Source organism: Henckelia pumila, chromosome 2 (assembly GCF_033568475.1).
Source record: "Henckelia pumila isolate YLH828 chromosome 2, ASM3356847v2, whole genome shotgun sequence".
NCBI classification, from domain to species: domain Eukaryota; kingdom Viridiplantae; phylum Streptophyta; class Magnoliopsida; order Lamiales; family Gesneriaceae; genus Henckelia; species Henckelia pumila.
This window is the reverse complement of record NC_133121.1, coordinates 162,082,026-162,095,327: the sequence shown is the minus strand read 5'-3', so window position 1 is coordinate 162,095,327 and position 13,302 is coordinate 162,082,026.

Sequence of the window (13,302 nt, the reverse complement as noted above, 5' to 3'; positions counted from 1 at the left end):
ACGATTCAACCAACAGTTTATCATATTCAATAAAAAGTAAAAAAAAATTAAAAAATAATTTTTTTCACAACTCTATCATCATTGGCCAACATTCATCATTCTACTTATTCACACAACAAAAACACAAAACATTATGATATGCATGAATACGAACTATATGCAATAATCTAAACCATATGAATGAAAAACACAATGATGAACGAAACAAAACTAAATAACATCCCCCCCCCCCATACTTATCCAAAGATTGCCCTCAATGCTCTAGAACAATGAACAGAATGAGAAACGAACAAATGCAACACAAAAATAAACACAATGAATACAAAATAACACTCCTCTGGTCAATCATCGTGGTGTATATCCATATGCCGCTGCTGCACCACATTTCTTAGGCCATCAATATTCCAATATATTCACCTTGCAAATCAAAAATTTTGAGGGATTAAACATGATCAACTCAATATAAAGCAACAACTAGATAAAAACTAATACTAAAAAAATGAAGTAAAAATTTTGGGTTGCCTCCCAAATAGCGCTTGATTTTAGTCTTCGGTTCGACCTTCAGAAGCACTCATCAAAGAGTGGTTGACGCCCAAAGTAAGTGTCATATGACATAACCAATGGGTCTTTGTTCCATGTGCCCTCAAGCTTGGCCAGATGTATGCAGTTTAAGCTCATCACCTCAACAACACTCCATAACAGCTGATAAACATGGGAAGAGAACATCTCTGTGGGCTCTCGGAGAGTAAATTCTTGTGAAACCGGTGTTGACAGTGTATTTGTATATATTTTCTCCTTAAAAACTCCTTTCGGTTGAGGTTCCATGGGAAGAGAAGACTCAAACACCTCAAGATCTTCAACATGAATTGATTCGCACTCCAAATCATGGTTCTCTGAGTCATCATCATTGAACCAAATTTGGGGGATCACTGTTTCAGCATCTTTCTTCACTTCATGTTCTTGGTGTTCATGGAGAATTGATATTTTGAGATTCTCTATCGTCTCCTCAAGGTGGCATCTAGAATTTATTAGATCTTCTATAGCTCACTCGTTCATGGCCACGTACTTGTCCACCATATCCTCCAGTGAATGGAACATCAATTGAGAACAACTTACCTCCTCTTCTTAAAGCTCGAATGGTTGGTCTGAAAATTCTGGGTAATGAGCATCTTGTGTGTCTTGGTGGCTCCAAATATGTGGTGTAAGATCTCAATACATGTGGTAGTCAAATTCTGCCATATCCTCTAGTATGTATATCGCACTATCATCATCTCGGAAAAATAGTGGACAACCAATTTGCAAAGCTCCATTAATTATCCATCTCCTTGTCACTGCATCCAAACCATTAAGAAAAAATTTAAGAAGAGAATAATTCGAGAAATCATGATACCGGAATGTGCTCGCCAAATTATTGTATCTCTCCCATGGTGCGTAGAATGGCTCTCCATGTTGCTGCGTAAAACTCGTGAATACTTGTCTATGTAACATCTCAAAGTATTACACCAGATGAATTCCTGCAAAAATAAAATAGAAAATGGTAGATCACGCAGGAATAAAATAGAACAAAGAAATAAAAAAAAATTAACTAAAGATAACAAGAAGTAAAAATTGTCTATTCAATCCCCGGCAACGGCGCCAAAAACTTGATCGAGCAAATACTACCACTGAAAATCAACTCAAATTTGTCTATCAATTAAGCTCGAATAAATCGCAAGTGCACGAGTCAAGTAATAATATAGTGTACATGAGTACGAGTATCGTCCCACAGAGATTGATTTATAACAAAATTACCTCAAGTATGATTCTTTAATTAATTATAACGATAGATGGAGAATAAATTAATAAACTAAAATAAAAATAAGAATTAAAAGCAAAACAATAAATTAAGCTCAGAAAATAAATAAACGATTGCTGGGGTCTCGGTTCACCTACCCCTTTCTTCTCTAATGATTTAATTTTAATTCTAAAGTCATGTTTTTGACGAAATTCCCTAATCTATCAATATACTCTCTCGAACTATATTAATCTAATTAACGAATTGTAATAACCAAGTCTCCTTGCGTTATTTAACAATTGCAATTGCATTAACAATTTATGGAATCCTCTAGCTTTCGACCTGGTGGACTATGACTATCAAAATATATCCAACCTCATATCTCTATGCAAGTTGTAGATCCATGGATTATATTACTCTTTTATGTCATAAAATCTCCTCTTGGTATCAATTATAACACATAAAATCAATAAAAAGTTGATCAAACTCCAAAATTGCAATAAACACAATAATATAATCAAGAACGCTTAAAAACCAAATTCAATCTTCAAGAATAAATCAAAACATAGTTTTGGGGGTAGGATCCCCTAAATCCCAACAAATAAAATAAAAGAAAAATAGAAAACTAGTGTTTGCGGTTCTTGAGTTCTTCAAGTTTTCTCCCTCTTTCCGGTCTTCTCCTTGATGGCCGCCTCCTCTCTTGCGTTTCTGATATTTGGAACCCTTAAAACGTCAGAATTTTTCCTATTTATAGTGCCCAAGAGTTCTTTCCATGTAAAACAACCGCAAAATATAAATTTCCAACTTCGCGAGGGCACTCGGTCTGCCATTTTTTACCGACCGAGCACCTAGAATTCTACAACTTTCTGCCCGTATTTTTTCAACAGGCGCTCGGTCCGCTCTTTTTGACCGACCGAGCGCCTCTGTTTCTTCCCAGCGCGCGATATTTTTGAAAAATTCAAATCTTAAGTTCTAACCATCAGATTGAGCTGAAATTTTGACAGAATCTTCAAGACATCTTGAACTTTAATTTGGACGGTAGAGATTTGATTTAGAGCTCACTAAAATTAAATTTGAATTTTTGACCAAGGTTAATTTGTAATTCATTCTTCAAAAACCCTTTTTTCTACAAAATTAACCCGGAGAGTGAAATGCACATGCATGAGATTAATTACAAATAAAATATATAAAAACACACATGAAACCATATGAATGCATGCCAAATAGATATACAATAAGCACACAAAATGCACTTATCAAACATTAAGCAATATAATATTGATCACTATCAGATCCCTCTTGGCTATCTTGGTATTCATCTTCCTCATCATCTTCCTCCTCTTACTTGGTCCCAGATAGACCATCTTCTTGTGCACTCTCTCCCTCTTTTTAGACAAAAATTCCGATTTGTGTTCGACAGTCAGCCAACAGTGCACCATAAAGTTCCAAGTCCTCCTAGGCTTGGACAATATTATTTTCAACATGATCCATTAGCTGAATAGTCGTGAGAGAGAAATCCAGAGTGAAGAGTTGAGGATTATTTTCCTCAGTGTTGTCACCCATGTTGGAAACATCAGGCACAACATTAGGAGCAGCAATAGATTCAGACCAGGGACAGTCAAGTTCTCTCTTCTCTTTGAGTAGTGCAGCTGCAGCCTTCTTTTCTTCAGGCAGATAAGATAGTTCTTCACTAATGTACCAAATGAACCCCTAAGCTCCAAAATCCCATAAATCAGAGGTGAGATTGGTAGCTTTGTTGAATCAATAATGCATTTGGCAATTGGAGTATTGTCCGGAATATATGCTTACCAAAATTAAACGGGCTCCCAGTTCCTATTGCAAATAGAATAAACGCTCGTGGCCTGGTTACCAAATTTATAGAAGGCGTCCAGTTCTTCATAGCTATTTTGTGAAGCACATAGAAGAAAGAGGTGAGCTATGATGCAGAGAAACGATCAAGGAATTTTTAGAGCAAACCACCAGTGAGCACATCATTTACATCATGAATGTCAGGGTGGTTACCCTCTTCAACATCTGGTGTGATGACATCAGTATGGTACCACAACAGTAACAGTGGAATACAAATTCCGAAGCTTCAGAAAATCAATAAGATTGAATCTGTCATAGGTGTCCGCATCTATATTCTTCTCATCAATCATCCCTATGTGCACATACAGGGGCCACACAACAGCACCATCTCCATAATAGAATTTGTTGGAAAAGGCAATGGCCAAATCATACTCAACATTATCTGTGTTGCCTATAATGTTGGCAACATCAACAACAACATCAGATCAAGAACCTGAATCTCTTGTTCATCTGTCGGTTCAGCATCATCATCAGTACTGTAATCTTCATCAGATTCTTCCTCAGTGAGTTTTGAACTTTCATTAGTGGAGTCCTCATCAATAAAATTGGAGGTGGAAGAGCTATCAGACGGTTGATATCTTCTTGTACCATATTCCTCCATCATTCCGAAATTAGGCTCATCATCAGAGAGATGAGCAGATGGATTTTTAGAGGCAACAAATTTTCTTTGCTTCAAACTTTCCAAGACTTGGGCCAGAGAGGCTCCATCGTCATCGGAAAAAACAAGTTCCTCGGTGACTGTTTTTTGGGTGGCAGCTAGAGGAGTACGCTCATCATCACTGGATGCACTGCTCTCACATGCAGGACCAGATGAAGAGTCTGATGCAGCAACAGAGTTGGTGGTCTTCTTACAGGCCACAAAGTCATAATTTGCATCTTCAGAGTCATCTTGAGGTGTTCTTAGGATCAGCCAACGATGAGCATTCTCCTCACCTTTATCGGTTTAATGGGGTAAAATCAGGGTTATACCCTGCTTGTCTCTTAGAGCGACGAGCCATCATTGGAGCAGGATATACTTGATTCAGGACAAAGAAATCAAGAAGATTCTCTATGTCAATCTCGTTTCCTGGCTCACCCGAAGCAACGACAAAAAGTGTAATTGGTTGCTCGGGCATTGGAATTATTGGTATAAATGGTATTGGAGATGCGACTTCCGGAGTTACAAAATTTGAGGCAATATTTGAAGCCCATTTCATTGAGGATATCATGTGGATCAAAATCAGCCATTAGAATTGATTGATAAAGTAAGAGAGGTTAGGACTTGGGCAGAAAATCGGTGCTCAAGTATTCCGAAGGATAAAAGAATGATGGATTAAAACACGGGAATAAGTAAGTTATTTATACTCAAGGTAAGTCCAACAAATGGTAAATTTCTCCTGCAACATACCCCTCATATCCTAACTGATTCACGGTACTCAATCACCAACGGTAACAATAAAAAACGGGAAATTTTTTGAAAGTTTTGGAAAATAGAATCATCCTAATTAAGACAATAATCCGAGATTAATATCATCCCAAATATTTCCAAAAATAACTCCACATCGACTCAAATCCATTAAATTATTGTCAATCACAAAAATTCAATTTTTAGTAAATAAGATATTTCATCAAATTTTGTCTATTTTGAACATCAAACCCTGAACATAAAATATTCATTCTTATAAATGCATATGCAAGTTCATATTCTATGGCCAAAATAATAATGTAACATTAAAAATAAAACATAGTCACATGCACATGATATATTCACAAGTGTAATTTTGTATCTCGTATTGACAACATCAACCGCAACACACAAGTTTTTCAAAAAATATGAAATTTTCACAATAATTTGCCTTAAACAGTTCTAAAAATTTCTAGAAGTGGTAGCCCTTACACTAAAAGAACAGTCTTCATTGGACTCAATTAGGTAGTTTTTTTCTATTTTCTTCTGGTTCTTTATCAAGTTTTTCAATTATGACATTTGTCATCAAACTTTTCAAAATAATGAACACTAAATTTGTGAAACCACTTTTCACATGGGACAATAACATGGAATACACGTACATCCCTCAACTATTAGTGGTTTAGTCAGAGTTCAAAATCAAGACCAAGTGTGTTAGAAGAATTATCTGCAGAAAACTTAGTGTCAACTGGTTGATTGCAACATAGAGTAAAACATTGCATAGAGAACAAAGAATGATTTGAATGCATGCAGTATGCCTAATGTCCTAAAAATGTACATGCAAAAGATGTGTTGTCCCTAGTGTTGTAACACCAGAGACTCAGTGAATATTCATAATGCACACATACTGCGAGACTTCCTAATATTGGAAAATCTCTTGAAATCTAAAGCTTTGGTGAAAATATCTATTAGTTGGTTATTAGTTCCAACAAACTCCATTCAAATCATACATTTTTCTACCAAATTTCGAATAAAGTGATGTCGAATGTCAATATGTTTTGTGCAAGATTGTTGAACGGGGTTCTTTGATATATTAATCGCAGTCAAATTGTCACAATAAACAATGGGGGACTCACTTTTAAATTCATAATCTTCTATCATGTGGTTCATCCAAAGAAGTTGTGGACAACAATTTTCGGCGGCCACATATTTAGATTCAGCAGTCAAAAGTGACACATCATTTTGTTTACAACTATAACATGACACCAAATTATTTCCAAGATTAAAACATCCTCTGGTAGTACATTTTCTATCAATCAATTCCACAGCCCAATCAACATCACTGAAACCAACAAGATTAGTGTTTGTTTCCCTCGTGTACCATCATCCCAAATCCAAATTTCCAGAAATGTATTTTAGAATACGTTTAACAGCTTTCAAATGTGTGAATTTTGGATCAGATTCGTACTTAGCACATAAAAACACACTAAAAATGATATCAGGACGACTTGTAATTAAGTACATAAGACTACCAATCATGTTACGGTACATGGTGTTGTCAACACCATCCACAACATCATCCTTACCCAATTTTTAACTAGATCCCATCGAAGTTTTCATGTGATTAGCATTGTCATTGCAAAAAAATTTCACTAAATTATTTACATACTTAATTTGACACAAAAAATATCACCTTGTATTTGCTTAATTTGCAGTCCAAGAAAATAACATAATTCACCTACCATGCTCATTTCAAAAGTGGAAGACATACATTCAACAAAATTATCAACATGCTTTTGATAAGAAGCACCAAAGATAATATATCATCCACATAAACTTGGCAAATAAGTATCTCACCTTTGGACTTTGAATGAAAAGAGTTTTATCAACTTCACCTCGTTTGAAGCCAAGTTCAAGAGGATATTCAGTCAACCTATCATACCATGCTCGTAGAACTTGCTTCAAACCATAAAAGTCTTTCTACAACTTATACACATGATCCAAGTGATGTGGATCTTCAAATCCATTGGGTTGCTTCATATACACTTCTTTAGTTAAAATTCCATTAAGAAATGTAATTTTCACATCCAGTTCGTAAAGGTTAAAATCCATATGACATGCTATCTAGAAAAAGTCGAACTGACTCAATACAGGAAACAAGAGCGAATGTCTCATCAAAATCAACCCCCTCAACCTGTGTGTACCCTTGAGCAATCAACCTTGCCTTATCCCTAATGGTGTTTCCTGATTCATTGATTTTGTTTTGAAAATCTATTTTGTACCAATGAAATTCTCATGATCAAGAGGTGGAACTAGATACCACACATCATTTTGGATGAATTGCTCAAGTTCATAGTGCATGGAATTTATCCAAGATTCATATTTCAATGCATAATTGATGTTCTTAGGCTCAGTATTGGAGACAAGAGTGCCTAACCCGTGAGTAAACAAAACTCATGCATACTAACCAAATCATTTTGTTGTAGTCCACTTTGTCTTTAACTCAATTTTGCCTTGTTTCGTGAGTGTCTCTAATAATCTGTGATTCTTGATGATTCTTCTGCATCTTGCTTGGAATGTCATTTTCATTGGTTATCACCTTAGCTTCCTCATCGCTTTGGTGATCACCTTTATGTTCAGTCAATGTTGGGCTTGGTGTTGTTCTAGATATGATAACATCAAGGACAACATCAGGTTCTTCAAGTGGACTGGTGATTTCCAGCAAGTCATCCACATTAACTTTAGTAGTTTTTTCTTTGAGATCTGCAAAATCATCAAATACTACATTAATAGAATCCATAATTATTCTGGTTCTCAGATTGTACATCCTATATGTACGGCTATTCGTAGCATAAGCAAGAAACAAACATTTATCACTTTTGGAATCAAATTTGGCTAGGTGATTTCTGTCATTTAAAACATAACAAATACAACCAAAAACATGGAATTTTTTAAGATTTGGCTTCTTTCCCATGAGAATTTCATAGTAGGTCATAACTGTTTCTCAAGTACACACGATTTGAGATATGATACGTTGTATTTAAGGTTTCTGCCCAAAATCTCTTTGAGATATTCTTTGAGCTCATCATCACCCTAGCCATCTCCTGAAACGTCCTATTCTTTATTTCAGCTATGACATTTTTTGAGGAGTCTATGAAGCAGAGAACTCATGTGATATATCTTTCTTATCACACAAAACTGAAAATGATGAGTTCTCAAATTCTTTACCATGTTCGGTCCTAATTCTTCCAACCTTCAGGTCATGCAGGTTAGTAATTTTTTGAAAACATAAAAAAAAATGCCAAATTTTTCTTTAATAAATCTTACCTATGTAAAATGTGAGAAGTCATCAACACATACCAAATAATACTTCATATCTCCACAATTATCCACTTCCATGGGACCCATTAAGTCCATGTGCAAAATTTCAAGACATCATGTTGTCCCACAGTGTTGTAACATGGGGTGTGACACACAGGTTTGCTTACCCTTTTGGGCATGTGCCACATACATATGGAACTCCAAAATTTAAGTTTGGCATTCCTCTCACATCTTCATACTACTCAAATTTTTCAAAGTCTTGAAATTTGCATGTCCTAGATTTTGGTGCCATAAGTCAAGATCATCTAATTTCGTGTGTCTGCAGGCTAGATCTTCTCCAAGTTGATAGCAATTATCTATTGATCTTGTACATATCATAATACACATGTTACCATTATCTAAAACTTCACATGTATTCTTATCAAACTTCACATGTAAATTATCATCACACAATTGACTAATTGATATTAAATTCACATTTAGTCCCTCTACATGTAGCACGTTGTGAAGCTTCAGGAATCCGTCTACATTCAGTGTTCATTTGCCAACAATTATTCCTTTTGCATCACCTCCATAAGTCACTTTACCACTCCTTTGTTCAATGTAGTCCATAAGATGCTCTTTCGAACCTCTCATGCGACGGAAGCTTCCACTATCGAAATAAAAATTCCATGTAGTGTTATTTTTCAATGAATTATAAACAACAAAACACTGAAAGTAATACTTTGGTACCCAAATTTTCTTTACTATGAGTCTCAGGTTAGTGGTGTTGCATCTGGTATTGTGCAACATGGGAGGCAACATCCGCTTTGAATCTCAATTCATGTAGTCTTTTCTGAGTTTGTAACAGAAATGAGAGAATAAAAAGAGAAATGACCATTTTAGCCAGGTTTTCAGCCTCAGTATTCTCTGTTCTTGGTATCTGGACAATGCTCCATTTTACTAAGTGCTCGGAAAGTTCATGTATAGCTTTGATACTCCATTAGCTTCTCATTCCTAGTTTCATAGGATCCCTTGGCTTGCTGCATGGCTAACTGGGAATTGGAGTGAATAATGACCCGAGTACCTTCCACCTCCTTGGCGCCCCTGAAACCCACCAGCAAGGCCTCATATTCTGCCTCAATATTTGAGGCTCAGAATCCAGATTGAATGCCAATTTCATTTTTCCCCCAAGGGTGAGATAAGGACCACCCCAACTTGGATCCTGTCCTTGTTGGATGTCCCATAAACATACACCTTCCACACATCCTCCGTACAGCCCGGGATCGTTTTGGCAATGAAGTCCGACAAGGCATGTGCCTTGATCGCAGTCCGGGGTTGATATTCGATATCATACTCTCTAAATTTCATTGTCCACTTCACCAGCCTTCCCGATATATCTGTTTGAGTCATAGTTCGTCCCACCGAGCTGTTAGTGAGCAAGGTTATCGGGAGGGATAGAAAGTAAGGCCTTAACATCCGTGTTATGGTTACTAGAGCTAGTGCTATCATTTCTACCTCATTATACCTGACCTTGGGACTAGCAAGGAAATGACTGAAGTAATAAATGGCTTTCGGCCAGCCCCATCTTGTCTGACCGGGACTGAGCTCACAAAAAATTGGGTGGCTGACAGATACACCCACTATTGCTCTCTAAGGATTGGTTTGACCAAGATGAGGAGATTGTCCAAGTGATATTTTATATCATCAAAAGCCTTCCCGCACTGCTCGTTCTATGTGAACTTCCTTGTATTTCTCAATACTTGGAAGATATGATAACTGCGATGAGATGAGTGGGAGATGAACCAAGATAGAGTTGTTATCCGGCTAGTCAGTTGTTGCACTTCTATCACAGATTTTGGCGATTCAATCTTCTGGATTGCTCTAAATTTCTCGAGATGGGCCTCTATCCCTCGGTCCGTGACTATGTATCCCCGGAACTTACCCACCTTCACTCCAAAGTTGCACTTAGCTAGATTCAGGTTCATTCCATATTTTCGGAGAGTGGAGAACATCTCCTTTAGGCCAGGCACAAGATAGTTTACCTTCCTACATTTCACCAGTATTTCATTCACATACACTTTTATGTTCTGGACGGCCTTCCCCTTGAATATTCCACCACACCAACGTGTCATCTATGTTCACCAGGAGGGTTTCAACGCAGAAACTTTCAACGAGCGAACAAAGGCTGCCAAGTAGAACAAGCACGACAATCTTGTTGAGGCCACTTGAAATTTGTTTATATTCAACAACAACGCGGGCTCTATGTACTCGCTCATTTATATCCTATAAAACAAGAAAAATAAAAAATATATTCAAATAGTCAAATCCCTAACCACAATATCATAAAATTACATTAAAGTCCCAACTTTTCAATAGGTGTACGATCAACATGTGGAAGAAAAATAAATAGTCAATTCAACAAGCACATTAATCATAGAGCCAAAGCTAGTTTAAAAATTCAAATAGACAATTCAACAAGCACGTTAAGTTAGGGATGAGAACTTTTCCCATGAGTTTGGGGACCCGCGAGGAAAATCCGTAACGTAGTGGTTATGGGGCAGCTTTTTCGGGTATGAGTTTGGGTTAGAAAATTTTTAAAAATTTTCGAAGCAATTTGGGACGGGTATTGAATGTTATCTCCATCTCCGAACTCGCCTATCTGAAGCAAATTGGGACGGGTATTGAATGTTATCTCCATCTCCGAACTCGCCTAGATAATAATAATAATAATAATAATAATAATAATAATAATAATAATAATAATAATAATAATAATAATAATAATAATAATAATAATAATAATAATAATAATAATAATAATAATAATAATAATAATAATAATAATAATAATAAATTATAAATATTTTTTATTTATCAAATTTTATTAAATCTTTGAATAAAATATAAATTATAGTAAATGTTAAAATAAAATAATAATAATAATGATTAGTTTTTATTATTTTTATGCATTATATATAATGCACACGTTTATGATAACATAATTTTATAATATAAAAATATTATTTGATTAAGAAAAAATATATTCTTATTAAAATTTGGATATATAATATTCTATTTTAAAAGAATAATTCACATTCACTTAAAAAATAATCTTGATTGATGAGCATATTTCTTATTCAAAATATTGTGATTATTGTAAGTTTTAATTTTTCAATCAAAATTTTTTACACCAAATTTTTTTTTATGTATTTTATTATAAAATTGACTAACAATATGTCTAAAAATAAAACTAAATATATATATATGTATATATATATATATATATTTATATATATTCGGGTATGGAGAAGGGGATGAGTATGTTGAATCCTCAATTAAAAATAACGGAGAGTGGGTTGGGGATGGGGACGTTTTATTATGTATGTGCATCAACATTTTCATAAAGGAATGTTAAAGCTCTTTAAAACTCCTTATTCTCACCTAAAGCAACGAGTGACTTCGACTCGTCTACGAGTAGGCGTAGATACCTCATGCCAGTAGTAGCGCTACTCAAACCTGTGAAACGCTCTTCCACTCCAACCAGTTGTTGGTTCTTCCTCCGTCGTCATCGCCGTTTCCGAGTGGAAATCCAAGAACAACCAAGAAGCTTGGTCGATTTGGGGCAAAATTGGAAGGTGGACACCTTCAAACATGTCCACAAAACCAAAATATTTCTCATAAGGGAAGGTTAGCTGGATCAAGAAAACAGACAGTGCCAACACAACCCTAATGTAGGTCTTATCTTTTCCTATGAAATATTTAGTGAAGTAGGCCCCTTCAACAGGTAAGAGAGTCAATGCCGATGCCCTAAGCCCCAACAAAAGTAGTTTCCCCCGACTCGTATCTGCTTGTTCACGAAGGGGTAACTCACAGCTAATTAACCACTTTGATAGGAAAATCCACACTCTCCACGTAATCGATCCAATCAAAAAACCAGAAAATACTTTCCACCAAACCAACGTGCCATCTATGCTCACCAGGAGGAATCTCAGCGCAGGAACTTTCAACGAGCGTAAAAAGGCTGCCAAGTAGCACAAGCACGATAATGTTTCTGGGGCCACTTGAAATTTGTTAATATTCAATAACAAATCGACTTAATATTCAATAACAAATCGGTCGCTATGTACTTGGCTTTTGTATCCTGTAATACAAGAAAAAGAAAAAATATATATTCAAATAGTCAAATCCCTAACCACGGTATAAAAAAATCAAATTGAAGTCCCAATTTTTCAATAGGTCTACGATCAAAATGTGAAAGAAATAAATAGTCAATTCAACAAGACATTAATCCTAGAGCCAAAGCTGGTTTAAAAATTCAAATAGAAAATTGAACAAGCATATTAAGTTAGGGATGAGAATATTTCCCATGGTTAAAAGCACCCGCGAGAAAAAGCCAAAATATAACGGGTACGAGGCAGCTTTTTTGGGTATGAGTTTGAGTTCAGAGATTTTTAAAAATCCCCGAGCATATTGAGACATGTATGGGATGCTATATTTATATCCGAACTCGCCCGATAATAATAATAATAATAATAATAATAATAATAATAATAATAATAATAATAATAATAATAATAATAATAATAATAATAATAATAATAATAATAATAATAATAATAATAATAATAATAATAATAATAAAAATTAAGTATTAATATTTTTTATTTATCAAATTTTATTAAATATTTGAATAATATATAAATTATACTAAATATTAAAATTAAAAATAATAATATTGATTAGTTTTTATTATTTTTATGAATTATATATAAGGTATACATTTATGATAACATAATTTTTATAATATTAAAATATTATTTGATTAAGGAAAAATATATTATTACTAAAATTTTGATATATAATATTCTATTTTAAAAGAACAATTTTTATTTACTTAACAAATAATCTTGATTGATAGGGATATTTCTTATTTAAGTTATTGTCATTAATGTTAAAATTTAATTTTACAATC